General features: G+C 42.0%; 1 protein-coding gene across 1 annotated transcript in view; it reads right to left on the bottom strand.

Moving 5' to 3' along the window:
* Window positions 1–4,164, bottom strand: part of ajm1 (apical junction component 1 homolog) — a 32,173-nt gene extending 28,009 nt beyond the window's left edge. Inside the window, exon 1 of the mRNA XM_055875405.1 lies at window positions 3,808–4,164. The gene's annotated coding sequence lies outside the window, so the exon portion shown is untranslated. The remainder of the gene's footprint in view (window positions 1–3,807) is intronic.
* Window positions 4,165–15,485: the final 11,321 nt, after the last annotated feature.

Here is a 15,485-nt window from a genome sequence, read left to right as displayed (position 1 = left end):
CCTCTCACTGTCAACTGAGTTTATTTTCAGCAAACTTAAAATGTGTAAATATTTGTATGAACATAACAAGATTCAACAACTGAGACATAAACTGAACAAATTCCACAGACATGTGACTAACAGAAATGAAATGTGTCCCTGAACAAAAGGGGGTCAAAATCAAAAGTAACAGTCAGTATCTGGTGTGGCCACCAGCTGCATTAAAAGTACTACAGTGCATCTCCTCCTCATGGATGCGCCAGATTTGCCAGTTCTTGCTGTGAGATGTTACCCCACTCTTCCACCAAGGCACCTGCAAGTTCCCGGGCATTTCTGTGGGGAATGGCCCTAGCCCTCACCCTCCGATCCAACAAGTCCCAGACGTGCTCAATGGGATTGAGGTCCGGGCTCTTCGCTGGCCATGGCCGAACACTAACATTCCTGTCCTGCAGGAAATCACGCACAGAACGAGCAGTATGGCTGGTGGCATTGTCATGCTGGAGGGTCATGTCAGGATGAGCATGCAGGAAGGGTACCACATGAGAGAGGAGGATGTCTTCCCTGTAACACACAGCGTTGAGATTGCCTGCAACAAGCTCAGTCCAATGATGCTGTGATACACCGCCCCAGACCATGACGGACAGTCCACCTCCAAATCGGTCCCGCTCCAGAGTACAGGCCTCGGTGTAATGCTCATTCGTTCGAAGATAAACGTGAATCCGACAATCACTCCTAGTGAGACAAAATCGCGACTCGTCAGTGAAGAGAACTTTTTGCCAGTCCTGTCTGGTCCAGCGACGGTGGGTTTGTGCCCATAGGCGACGTTGTTGCCGGTGATGTCTGGTGAGGACCTGCCTTACAACAGGCCTACAAGCCCTCAGTCCAGCCTCTCTCAGCCTATTGCGGACAGTCTGAGCACTGATGGAGGGATAGTGCATTTCTGGTGTAACTCGGGCAGTTGTTGTTGCCATCCTGTACCTGTCCCGCAGGTTTGATATTTGGATGTACCGATCCTGTGCAGGTGTTGTTACACGTGGTCTGCCACTGCGAGGACGATCAGCTGTCCGTCCTGTCTCCCTGTAACGCTGTCTTAGGCGTCTTACAGAATGGGCATTGCAATTTATTGCCCTGGCCACATCTGCAGTCCTCATGCCACCGTGCAGCATGCCTAAGGCACATTCACGCAGATGAGCAGGGACCCTGGACATCTTTCTTTTGGTGTTTTTCAGAGTCAGTAGAAAGGCCTCTTTAGTGTCCTAAATGTTCATAACTGTGACCTTAATTGCCTACCGTCTATAAGCTGTTAGTGTCTTAACAACCGTTCCACAGGTGCATGTTCATTAATTGTTTATGGTTCATTGAACAAGCATGGGAAACAGTGTTTAAACACTTACAATGAAGATTTGTGAAGTTATTTAGATTTTTACGAATTATCTTTGAAAGACAGGGTCCTTAAAAAGAGACGTTTATTTTTTTGCTGAGTTTATATTCATGTTTATATTTTCCTATTCATAAATTAATGTACAAATTGTTTTATTTAAATCAAAATACCAATCATATTACAGAGCAAGCTGTAAAGCTTCTTATGACACCAATTCTTTCTTTGTAGCATCAACAGATGAAACATTATGGAGTCTTAAAAGAGGCCTGGGTAAGGCTAAAATGTAATTAATATGCCAACTTTAATTATTTCTCAATTATGCTTTAAGATACAAATGTCAAACATGTGTCAACAATCCTTCCTCCAAAGGACTCTTCTATCGATTACATTTCGTGAAAATCCCCAAAATCATGGCCTTTTTTTGTTTGGGTTTCATAAGGAATCACTCAAAAGCAGGGTCTGTGTGTGTGCGCGTGCGTGTGTCTGTCACATGCCATGTGTGAGTTCATGTGGGCATGGGTGGTCAATGTGTAGTGTACATGAAGAACAATCATTTTTCACATTGAGTCCAGAGAAACACACTAATAATACCATCTACCACTTAGGCATATTAAGATAAAAAATATTATTTAAGAATTTTAACAAACTTTACAAAAAGAACTCAAGACCAGGGCTGGACTACCGCATTTGGGGGCCCCTGACACCGACCTCCTCCACCCCCCAAAAAATAATTAAATATTTTGTTTGTTTTTTACTATTATTTTTGGAAATAAGCACATTTCCTGCTATTATACACATTTTGCCACGAGGCTGAGAGAAAATGTTGCAGTTTAAAAGCTAATTTCATGAAATTCTATATGCTCTCTGAGGGCCCCCCGACTTCCAGGGGGGCCCCAGCCCTGCATGCCCATTCGGTTATCTGTCCCTGCTCAAGATAAATTATATCTACTCTTCATCCATGGTGAAAGGTGTGCACGGCACCCTAAAAAAAACATGCTGGCTGTGGCGTGTGTGACTAAGTATCACTTAATTCATAAGAACATCTGCTAAAAATGCCATTAGTGATCGATATTAGGACTTCACTTACTCTAGGAAGGTCCATTCCAATGTTGGCCCTGTGCCATTTGTCACTTCACATTGATGGTTGTTCACTGTTAGCCTGGTCACAGATCCGTTTGTGCTGTCTTGCCAACTCCTACGGTTATTGTCAGGCCAAACAATGACCATTGGAGTTGAAAAGACAGCACAAACAGACCTGGGACCAGGCTAGTCCACTGCCACTGATGCAAGCTGGCCTGGCCCTTTCTTAAATACCACAGACCATCCATTCGATATCCTTAATCATGGCGTTGAGTGTATTTATTCATATTGCGTATTTTATGCGAATATAATTTCACGGTCAACAGCAATACTGCCTGTGGATGTAAGGCTACACACCTATTCTACAAACCTATCCTTAAAACTGATCTCTCAATTGTAGCCTAAACACGGAATAATTTATACTCAACAGTGATGGGCCATTGAGCCAAGAAAAAGGATTCATACCTCCTAGAGTTGTATGCTTCATTGACTGCACCCAGTAATCCATTATGGACCTATAACACTCTGCTCTTGTTGCAAGGCAAGGCATGCATTGAGTCTCAGCATCCAGCACCACGTGACCTGAGCAGGCCATTTCATCATGCTTAGCTGGAGGTTAATCTCAGTTGGGAAACCCATGAAGCGTGTTTTTTTCCCTGAGTCACGTGGTTACTGTGTAGTAGTAACAGTGTAGTAAAGCTACGTGCATGGGGGATGATAAGGTTATTACCATGACAGCACATGCTTTGAATTCGTCGAGTTGTAAGGTCCCACGTTATCAATTCCAGATGTGAAACAGGCTATGGCGGGAACCAGATGGTTTTGTTGTGGATGAAGAATGCTATATTTAAGGATATTTGACCTCCCTATAAGAACGCAAAATGCAGCAGTAAGCAGTAGCGTATATTCGTTGAAAACAGATGAGTGGTAGTCTATATGGTTGTGAATAGAACAGATGCTGACTGTTAATGATGCTCTTATAGGTTATGATGGTAGAGTTCAAACACATTTGATGCGCATTTTAAGCACATCCAAATTGCGTTAGGCTACCAAAGTGTAAAATTGATTTTAAAACGTAAATTAATTATAATTGATCCAGTATAGAGTATGGACGCAGTCGCTATGTGAAGCGCGCTCAAAATCATTGCATGATGATCTGTCCTTCCCGTCATTAGCTTAAACATGCATCCATAGTTTGCCAATGAGTAGATGAACACTAGAAAATGGGGATGCGGGGACAGAGGACACTTGAGACGCAAACGATAGTTTAGGATAGACTACTATAGAATGTTACATTCCCTGAAATGTATTTCCTGATGTCGATATCTGTTGAAAGAACCGTGAAGAACCAATAACGTGACTCTTACCGCTTTAGTCCATATTCCAAGCGAATGCTTGTCCATTTTTGACAGGGATGCAATGCTGCTACACAATGACGACATCGAGCATCTTTAGAGGTAGAACTGTAATCCGCCTTATCGATGAACCATGTACTACTCTTCCTTCTTTCCCAACTGCTAGTGGATTTCTGCGTATGCTCTGCACCATCTAGCCTACGTTGGATGACTGACTACACACTACCTGCACCCGGGGCTTCCAATGCGTCTAATATGCATTTAAAAGGGGCGTGCCGATTCGTGTGTGTGTGTGTGTGTGTGTGTGCAAAAGAGAGAGAGAGAGAGAGAGCAAGAGAGAGCGACCACAGCAGACTACACGCTAGGCTACCGCTACACTGACGCACTACATTATTACTGCTCATCCAGGGGCCTATCTATATAACAACTAGTACTGATGTTAGACCTATGTGCTATCGACGCATGACAATCAACCTTGACATTTTCTAATTCTAGGCATGAATTTCGTAGATGTATTATAAAGCCTTCATAATAAATATTTATTATGACAGGACTGTCGTCCACTTTTGGACATGGTTACATTTATAATGAGTGCCTCATGTTCTCGCTCATCAATTTAATTATTGAACTTGATTAATTACTTAAAGATACAAGCATACATTATATACCCTTTCTTTTAAAGTATCACCCTACATTTTTTGGAGGACTGAGTCTAAGGGGGAGGGTCTTTGAATATAAAGCCAAGGAAGAAGAGGTGCAGTCATTGGCATGGTAAATCGAACTATATTATTTTAAGTGTGTTTTGTTCTTGATGTTTGTTCAACAATATCCATAGTGGAGTTTAGGATAGTTTCCATGACCATGACTTTACATCTTACCTAGGAGAGCAAGATGTAAAGGGTTATTGTGATTGATGAGCTTACTGCTGGTCATGGAGTGTCAACTTGGAGTATATCCCAATGGACTATGTTATTTCTGCAGCATGGTTACTAACAGCAGTGTAAAGTGTCGGATAGTACAGTGGTTTGTAGCCTTGACCTTAAAGAGACACGTGGTATGTTCTGATTGCAAACAATTGAACTGAAAATTCCATGTTCAAGAGTATTTGTTGAAATAAGTGATATTTCCTGATCAAACAAAGCAAATTAAATGTCACATTTTTATGTCTAGACTCCAAAACAACATTATGCCTAATTTCAACAATGTCAACAATGTTACAAACATTAACACAAAGGGAATCAACGATGGAATCTGAGCTCAATGTTTCACAGCTTAAAATAAATAGTGTCTGCCTTCTGATTCTGTTTAGATATGGGTTTTTAGAAATGGAAACTCATTACTACATCATTAATATTCATAAGTAATGTGTATCTGGAATTGTGGAGGCGGGCCTTGCTGTCTCAAGTGGCTGGATATGCTTTGAGATTAACTTTCAGTACGAACCCTGGGGGATATTTTTGAAAGTAGGGACCTTATCATGAACAAGCCCAGACTTGTAGTTAGGTCAGGTAGATCGAGAAACGTTCCCATCTTATCAACAGCAAGGACTTGGTTAACTCTAGTTATGTATTACTTAGCCTCTGCCTGTCCATCTAGTCAAGGATACACCACTGTATCAGTAGGTGACTCTATTAGTAAGAAAAGTCATTGGGATGAGTAATCCCTCTCTGGGGTTTGTGTAGCTGTTGGGACAATAGTTAATATGCTGACTCGCATACCTGATTCAGACTAGCGCCGACCCAAACTGTACCGCGCTGGCCTGTTATTGTCCTTTCATATTGTCCTGCATGCTTCCGGGAACTATGGTTGTAATTATAAACCAGGCTTCCGATTCTTCCTCAGAAGTGACGTAGTAGGATGCTGAAACATAGTAATGTCCATACTTTCAGGTTTCACCATAAATAATGTTGAAGATGCTGTCCATCAATCTATTTTACTATAGCTGTTTAACCTCTATGTACAGTGCATTCGGAAAGTATTCAGACCCCTTGACTTTTTCCAATTTTTTTTACATTACAGCCCTATTCTTAAATGGATACAATATTTTTTTCCCCTTATCAGACTACACACAATACCCCATAATGACTAAGTGAAAACAATTTTTTTGTCACGTCCTGACCTTAGTTCCTTTTTTATGTCTCTATTTTGGTTTGGTCAGGGCGTGAGTTGGGGTGGGCATTCTATGTGTTTTTTCTATGTTTTGTATTTCTATGTGTTTGGCCTGGTATGGTTCCCAATCAGAGGCAGCTGTTTATCGTTGTCTCTGATTGAGAACCATACTTAGGTAGCCTTTTCCCACCTGGTGTTTGTGGGTAGTTGTTTCCTGTTTTGTGTTGTGTCACCTTTCAGGACTGTTTCGATTTTCGTTGTTTCACTTTTGTTATTTTGTATTTAGTGTTCAGTTATAATAAATTTAACATGGACACGTACCACCCTTCATTTTGGTCCGATCTTTCCTGTTCTTCAGATGAAGAAGATCGTTACATTTTTAGAAATGTTTGCAGATTTATTAAAAATAAAAAACAGAAATACCTTATTTACATAAGTATTCAAACCCTTTGCTATGATAATGAGCTCAGGTGCATCCTGTTTCCATTGATCATCCTTGTGATGTTTCTACAACTTGATTGGAGTCTACCTGTGGTAAATTCAATTGACTGGACATGATTTGGAAAGGCACACACCTGTCTATATAAGGTCCCACAGTTGACAGTGCATGTCAGAGCAAAAACGAAGCCATGAAGTCTAAAAAATTGTCCGTAGAGCTCCGAGACAGGATTGTGTTGAGGCACAGATCTGGGGAAGGGTACCAAAACATTTCTGCAGCATTGAAGGTCCCAAAGAACACAGTGGCCTCCGTCATTCTTAAATGGAAGAAGTTTGGAACCACCAAGACTCTTCCTAGAGCCAGCCGCCCGGCCAAACTGAGCAATCGTGGGAGAAGGGCCTTGGTCAGGGAGGTGACCAAGAACCCGATGGTGACTCTGACAGAGCTCCAGAGTTCCTCTTTGGAGATGGGAGAACCATCCAGAAGGACAACCATCTCTGCAGCACTCCGCCAATCAGGCCTTTATGGTAGTGGCCATAAAAGAAGCCACTCCTCAGTAAAAGGCACATGACAGCCCGCTTGGAGTTTGCCAAAAGGCACCTAAAGGACTCTGACCATGATAAACAAGATTATCTGGTCTGATGAAACCAAGATTGAACTCTTTGGCCTGAATGCCAAGCGTAACATCTCAAGGAAATCTGGCACCCTCCCCACGATGAAGCATGGTGGCAGCATCATGCTGTGGGGATATCTTTCAGCGGCAGGGACTGGGAGACTAGTCAGGATCGAGGTAAAGATGAACGGAGCAAAGTACAGAGAGAGAGATCTTGATGAAAACCTGCTCCAGAGCACTCAGGACCTCAGACTGGGGTGAAGGTTCACCTTCCAACAGGACAACAACACTAAGCACACAGCCAAGACAACACAGGAGTCGCTTCAGGACAAGTTTCTGAATGTCCTTGAGTGGCCCAGCCAGAGACTTGAACCCGATCTAACGTCTCTGAAGACTTGAAAATAACTGTGCAGCAACGCCCCCCCCCCCCCCCCCCATTCCAACCTGACAGAGCTTGAGAGGATCTGCAGAGAAGAATGGGAGAACCTCCCCAAATACAGGTGTGCCAAGCTTGTAGCGTCATACCCAAGACTCGAGGCTGTAATCTTTGCCAAAGGTGCTTCAACAAAGCACTGAGTAAAGGGTCTGAATAGTTATGTAAATGTATTATTTCAGTTGTTGTTTTTTAATACATGTGCAAAAAAATCTAAAATCCTGTTTTTGATTTGTCATTATGTGGTATTGTGTGTAGGTTGATAAGGAAATGAACCAATTGAATCCATTTTATAATAAGGCTGTAATATAACAAAATGTGGAAAAAGTCAAGGGATCTGAATACTTTCCCAATGTACTTTATACCTGATGAGATTTAGGATGAGGTTTTAGATACGCTTGTATCCTTTAGTCACAGTAATTAATTGGTACTTGGCTGGAACGTCACACATTAGGCAACATGTATTAGCATGATATGGCAGAGGCACAAAGGTAAACTCCCCCTTTTAGAAACACGACTTTGATCTTGTCCTTCTGTGGTAGACAGTTCAGAAGTCTGTGACACTGCCATCTATACTGAACAAAAATATAAACACAACATGCAACAATTTCATTGATTTTAGAAAATCAGTCATTTTATTCGGCCCTAATCTGTGGATTTTATGACTGGGAATAGAGGTATACAAATGTTGTAAAAAATAAAATAAAAATGTGTCTCACAATGAGCCTCAGGATCTCGATACAGTACTTTTGTTTATTCAAATTGCCATCGATAAAATGCAATTGTGTTCGTTGTCCGTAGCTTATGCCTGCCCATACCATAACCCCACCGCCACCACTCTGTTCACAACGTTGACATCAGTAAACCGCTCACCCACACAACGCCATACACTTAGTCTGCGGTTGTGAGGACGTGCTGCCAAAATCTCTAAAATGACGTTGGAGGCGGCATATGGTAAAGAAATTAAAATGCAATTCTCTGGCAGCAGCTCTGGTGGACATTCCTGCAGTCAGCATGACAATTGCACGCTCCCTCAAAACTTGAGACATCTGTGGCATTGTGTTGTGTGACAAACCTGCTCATTTTAGAGTGGCTTTTTATTGTCCCCAGCACAAGGTGCACCTGTGTAATGATCATGCTGTTTAATCAGCTTCTTGATATGCCACAACTGTCAGGTGGATGGATTATCTTGGCAAATGAGAAATGCTCACTAACACGGATGTAAAGAAATTTGTACACAACATTTGAGAGAAATACGTTTTTTTGTGCATATGGAACATATCTGGGATCTTTTATTTCAGCTCATGAAACATGGGACCAATACTTTACATATTGCGTTTATATTCTTTGATCACTATATGTTGTACTCTCTGTTACATGATGTAACCGGTCCCCAGCTACCTGTTGTTTGTGATTTTGTTTGTGATTTCCTTTAGCGTCTCCTTATTTGATTCAAGTGTGAATTATCTCAAAGTGCTGTGATAGTAGATCTTTAGATGGTTGGACACTCCAGGTTTACAACACCTAGGAGAAACACAAACAGGAGAACACCTCCTTTAACAGGCCATTAAACAAGTGATTTGTGTCTGTTTGACTGGGATGGGTAACGTGTGTGTGTGTGTGTGTGTGTGTGTGTGTGTGTGTGTGTGTGTGTGTGTGTGTGTGTGTGTGTGTGTGTGTGTGTGTGTGTGTGTGTGTGTGTGTGTGTGTGTGTGTGTGTGTGTGTGTACTACTGTATCCCGATCACTCACTACTGTTTGAATAGAATGGCCTTAGGGTTTCCAATTTTCATGCTCTCTCTTTCATTCAAAAAAGGAGGGGAAAAAATGGTGCTTTTAAATGTAACACTCTAAAATGCATTTTGCGGTTCAAATGGAATTATTTATGACAACGTAATTTATGAAATGTGGATGACTTCATGCTGCGTTGAATCTCTCTTCAATTCAAATCACAAGAATTTCAGGGTTCTAAGTGGGTGGTAGATACTTCAATTTAAGAGCTGGCTTATCAGTTGCTATGCTGGCTTATCAGTTGCTATGCTGGTTTATCAGTTGCTATGCTGGTTTATCAGTTGCTATGCCAGTGAGTTCATGTCTACCTATTGCTAGTAATGACTTCTCAAATTCCTAGGGAGAATTTCTCCCATGTTTGCTGGGTTTTGTGGAGATTACATGGATTTGCCAAGGCCTTCAGGGCTCTCATTGTACAGTAATGTGATTATTTTCTAGTCTCTCAGCCTGTACCAGCTACACCATAGCCTAACACCTTCCATTGAATAAGGGAGCAATCTCCACAGTCATAATGCAATAGATTCTTTATTTTGCATGGAAAATACAAATATGGAATTGATAATGAATGTACACGACAATACACAGTTAAGGACAATGTGGCTGTTGGTTTCCTACCTTATCGTTGTTCCACAATATGCCATAAACGCATCATATCAAACTTATCTCAATGTTTTCTTAAACCCATAAATCATATTTGACCTAATATTGCAGTCCCCTGCATGTCTCCATGCAGATATAATCCTATCGGGGTATCATACTCCAAACCTACAACCTAATTTTGACCAAAATGAACAGGAGAGATTACTGCTTCCAAGGTTTCCTGTTTCCAAGCTATACGGAGGGTGCGCTAGACAAAACAAACAGCAGAGACCTGAGGACACCATCCAACCTGGAACTGAGTGAGTAGTGTTAGGTCTGATGCTATTTTGAAAGACAAGAAAATATATATATATTTTTAAAGGACATTACAATGATATATGTTACTCTATGGGGACTGAATGCTGAGTTAAGGCTGCCAGGCTTGCAAGGACAGACCAGATACAACTTCAATTAGCAATGAGGTGGGAAGTAAAGAGTGTCGAGGCCTTTTGGACCAACAAGTGTCAGGAGTCTTTGAAGCGTCCTCTGAAGCCCCCACCTGATGTTCAAAGACCATTCACTGGCATTTTCTACACGAAATCTGCACTGTTGGTGTGAGTGACTGAGATTACAATGGCTAGCCCCAAGGCATTATATATTTACATTTTTTCTTGTGCATTTTGCTATTTTGCTATTTGCCTCATGACTCCTGCATACTTTGTTGACTCAAACTTTCTTTACCCAACTGTGGAACAGACTGTTTGTTCCCACACTCGGGACTCTGACTCTCTATTTTTTACATAGACTTTCGGCCTCCCATCCTATTCTAACCACCTCTCGCCGGCTTTGTATTCATGTTACCTGATGAAATTGCTGTACAACATGATCTTGTTGCCATCTGATGCACATTCAGATGTCATAAATCAGCACTGCAGAGCTCTCCCTGTCCTCTGCCGTGCCTTGATTGTATTACTGTTGATGATATCTGGAAATGTGCATGTACACCCTGGCCCATCTACTGTTGCTCGCCCCAATTCTGACTTGTGCTCTGATATCTTCTTCACTGACTTCTGCTCTCATAAAAGCCTGGGTTTTCTGCACGTTAACAGCAGAAGCTTATTCGTTAACAGTAGAAGCTTATTACCTAAAATGGATCAATTGAAAGTGTGGTTTCACAGCTTCAATCCAGGTGTGTTGGTCATTACTGAGACGTGGTTAAGGAAGAGTTGTTTGAATACTGATGTTAACCTTTCTGGTTGTAACCTTTTTTGGCAAGACAGATCTTCCAAAGGTGGGGGAGTGGCAATCTTTACCAAGGATTACCTTCAGTGCTCGGTTGTCTCCACCAAGTCTGTCCCCAAATAATTTTATTTGCTGGTTTTAAGCACTAAACTTTCAAATAGCTCTTTGTTGACTGTTGCTGGGTATTATCGTCCTCCATCAGCACCGGCCTGTACCCTACCTGCCCTAAGCTCTCTCCTGGCCCCTTACACTTAACTAAGTCTGAATTTGTCCTGTTAGGTGACCTAAACTGGGACATGCTTAAACACCTGACCAAGTCCTAAAGCAATAGGACTCCCTAAATCTTTCTCAGATTATTACCAATCCAACAAGGTATGACTCCAAACACCCAGAAAAGGCAACTCTCCTCGATGTTATCCTCACAAATTATCATGATAGGTATCAGTCTGGTGTTTTCTGTAATGACCTTAGTGATCACTGTTTTACAGCCTGTGTTTGTAATGGCTGCTCAGTGAAACAACCTGTCCTGATTTGTCATAGACGCTTGCTAAAAAACTTTAATGAGCAAGCCTTCCTTCATGAACTGGCCTCTGCAAAATGGTATAGAATCAGCTTGATCCCCTCTGTCGAAGACGCTTGGACCTTCTTTTTTAATATTTTCACTGGTATTGTTAACAAACACGCCCTCATAAAGAAAATGAGAATTAAAATTGTTCGATCGTGATCTTGCAGAGTTACTCCACCTCAAGAATTGCATTTGGCGAAATGCTCGGCACACACATACTCAGGCTGACTGGCTCTCATTCAGGCAAATGAGAAATAAGTGCACTCAGGCTATCCAGAAGGCCAAAGTGAGTTACTTTCTCTCTCTGTGAGTCTAATCCCAAGAAGTTCTGGAAAACGGTTAAAGACCTGGAGAATAAACCCTCCTCCTCACAGCTGCCCATGTCCCTTAATGTTGATGATGTGGTTGTTACTGACAAGAAGCACATGGCTGAGCTCTTTAATCACCATTTCATTAAGTCAGGATTCTATTTGACTCAGTCATGCCTCCTTGCCTGTCCAACATTTCCTCATCTCCCACCCCTTCTAATGCAACTATCCCCGATGCTTCTCCCTCTTTTTCCCCTGTCCCACTACAAAGTTTCTCCCTGCAGGCGGTCACTGACTACGAGGTGCTAAAGGAGCTCCTTAAACTTGGCCACAAAAAAACATCTGGGTCAGATGGTTCAAACCCGTTCTTCTTTAAGGTTGCTGACTCTATCATCGCCAAGCCTATCTCCAAACTTTTTAACCTGTCTCTCCTTTTTGGGGAGGTTCCCATTGCTTGGAAGGCAGCCACGGTTCGTCCTTCATTTAAAGGGGGAGATCAAGCTGATCTTAACGTTAAAGGCCTATTTCTATTTTTTGCTGTTTATCAAAAGTTTTGGAAAAAATTGTCAATAATCAACTGACTGGCTTTCTTGATGTCTGTAGTATTCTTTCAGGTATGCAATCTGGTTTCTGCTCAGGTTTTGGATGTGTCACTGCAGCCTTAAAGGTCCTCAATGATGTCACCATTGTCCTTGAATCTAAGCAATGTTGTGCTGCTATTTTTATTGACTTGGCCAAAGCTTTCGATACGGTAGCCAATTCCATTCTTGTGGACCGACTAAGGAATATTGGTGTATCTGAGGGGTCTTTGGCCTGGTTTGCTAACTACCTCTCTCAAAGAGTGCAGTGTATAAAGACAGATAATCTGCTGTCTCTGCTGCTGCCTGTCACCAAGGGAGTACCCCAAGGCTCGATCCTAGGCCCCACGCTTGTCTCAATTTACATCAACAAAATAGCTCAGGCAGTAGGAAGCTCTCATCCATATATATGCAGATGATACAGTCTTATACTCAGCTGGCCCCTCCCCGGATTTTGTGTTAAATGCTCTACAACAAAGCTTTCTTAGTGTCCAACAAGATTTCTCTACCCTTAACCTTGTTCTGAACACCTCCAAAACAAAGGTCATGTGGTTTGGTAAGAAGAATGCCCCTCTTCCCACAGGTGTTATTACTACCTCTGAGGGTTTAGAGCTTGAGGTAGTCACCTCATACAAGTACTTGGGAGTATGGCTAGACAGTGCACTGTCCTTCTCTCAGCACATATCAAAGCTGCAGGCTAAAGTTATATCTAGACTTGGTTTCCTCTATCGTAATCGCTCCTCTTTCACCCCAGCTGCCAAACTAACCCTGATTCAGATGACCATCCTACCCATGCTAGATTACGGAGACATAATTTATAGATCGGCACGTAAGGGTGCTTTCGAGCGGCTAGATGTCCTTTACCATTTGGCCATCAGATTTGCCACCAATGCTCCTCTATAGTATCCTCTGCTCCTCTATAGTATCCTCTATACTCCTCTGTAAACTGGTCATCTCTGTATACCCGTCGCAAGACCCACTTGTTGATGTTTATTTATTAAACCCTCTTAGGCCTCACTCCCCCCTACCTGAGACATCTACTGCAGCCCTCATCCTCCACATACAATACCCGTTCTGCCAGTCACATTCTGTTAAAGGTTCCCAAAGCACACACATCCCTGGGTCGCTCCTTTTTTCAGTTCGCTGCAGCTAGCAACTGGAATGAGCTGCAATAAACACTCAAACTGGACAGTTTTATCTCAATCTCTTCATTCAAAGACTCAATCATGGGCACTCTTACTGACAGTTGTGGCTGCTTTGTGTGATGTATTGTTGTCTCTACCTTCTTGCCCTTTGTGCTGTTGTCTGTGCCCAATAATGTTTGCACGATGTTTTGTGCTGCTACCATGTTGTGTTGCTACCATTCTGTTGTTATGTTGTGTTGCTACCATGCTGTGCTATCATGTGCTGCTGCCTTGCTATGTTGTTGTCTTAGGTCTCTCTTTATCTAGTGTTGTGTTGTCTCTCTTGTCGTGATGTGTGTTTTGTCCTATATTTATATTGTTTTTATTTTTAATCCCAGGCCCCTGTCCCCACTGGAGGCCTTTTGTTTTTTGGTAGGCCGTCATTGTAAATAAAAATTTGTTCTTAACTGACTTGCCTAGTTAAATAAAGGTTAAATAAATAAACAAATAAAATACGCTTCATGCTAGCATTAGTGATAGATAGCATTCCTGTAGATAGATACTTAACATGTTTGCACTCCACTAGCCTAGCCTTAGCGCCTGCTAACTACATGCAGATGGATTCTTATTGGGCTGTACACCAGTAACATTAGCGCAAGCCAGCTGTGCATTCACCGAGCTATCAGTGTGTAGCATGGAGGCGGCTGCAGGACAGGATCAATGCCCCTCTTCCATTCGGCCTGCCTTGATGAAGAGGCCTCTCAGGAACTATCAGTCAATCTAGCTCTGGCAGGACCAAAGAGCATAATCTGCCTCAAATAGGATTATGCAGGGATTTGCAGAGTATAGTTTAATCAATGATTATCATAGGGGACAAACATGCATGCCTCACAGACAGATAGTATTATTTGGGGGGGAGGGGTTGTTGGTATGTGGGTGGTGAATATCCCAATAATATTGATTTATATTAACTAGCTTCGATCAATATGAAGAGCAATGGGCTCAGATCATATACCTGCATGTACAGTACAGTATGTGATGTATGCTGAATATCCACCCCAGTTTTTTACATGCAACAATTGACAGCAATGATATTCTATACATTACTCATGCTAGGCTACTAGTCTACCATTACTAAAGAGAACTTGCTTTTTGCAATAGGAGGAGAACACTTTAGTAGATATTGACTAAAGACAAGAGCTTTTGGCCCATTGTAGCTAGGCTAAGATAAGCTATACGTGCCATGGGATGTAAGGGTGCTGAGCCTGAAAAATCTTAATTTAAAAAAATATATGAATTAAACAATATTCTTTGAGAGAGACAACAACAAAAACTCTCACGGAAGTTGTGCCCTGGGGCTTTACTAGACCTGTATTAGTGATCTGAAACAGCTGCTCCCCAAAAAATTGCAGCAAATTGCAGCACCCCCACCCCCAAACTACTTCCTGCGACCATGTACACGTGGTAAGTAACAGGTCACATTTTTGCTTGTGCTCCTCAAAGTTAATTGATATCTACTGTGTATCATTTAACACTACTGAAGCAATTCTGTAAAGGTCTGATATATTTTCGATGAAATCATTTCCGGACAGAAAGAACTACAACATAGTCTAGACATACTATCTGGCATCAAAATCGCCAATGCTTGCAATGACCTTGGAATGAATGCACACATTGGCCACGTTAATTCCCACAAGCGCTCATATGGATATACGATTCCCCCAGACCCACAGCAACACGCATAATGTAGGAAGCTACAGCAGGATCTGGTGAAACAAAGTATTGATTGGACTCTGCAGGGGAAATGTGCAACTTGACAACACCCACATGCCTTCATATCACGAGACGGGCAGCTAGTATTTTTCACGTAGAGAAATGTTCTTTCTTACACAATTTACAGTCTATCATTT

Source organism: Salvelinus fontinalis, chromosome 21, assembly GCF_029448725.1.
Source record: "Salvelinus fontinalis isolate EN_2023a chromosome 21, ASM2944872v1, whole genome shotgun sequence".
Lineage (NCBI taxonomy): Eukaryota > Metazoa > Chordata > Actinopteri > Salmoniformes > Salmonidae > Salvelinus > Salvelinus fontinalis.
Note: the sequence above shows the minus strand (reverse complement) of the source record. Positions and strands in the feature narration are given on the sequence as shown.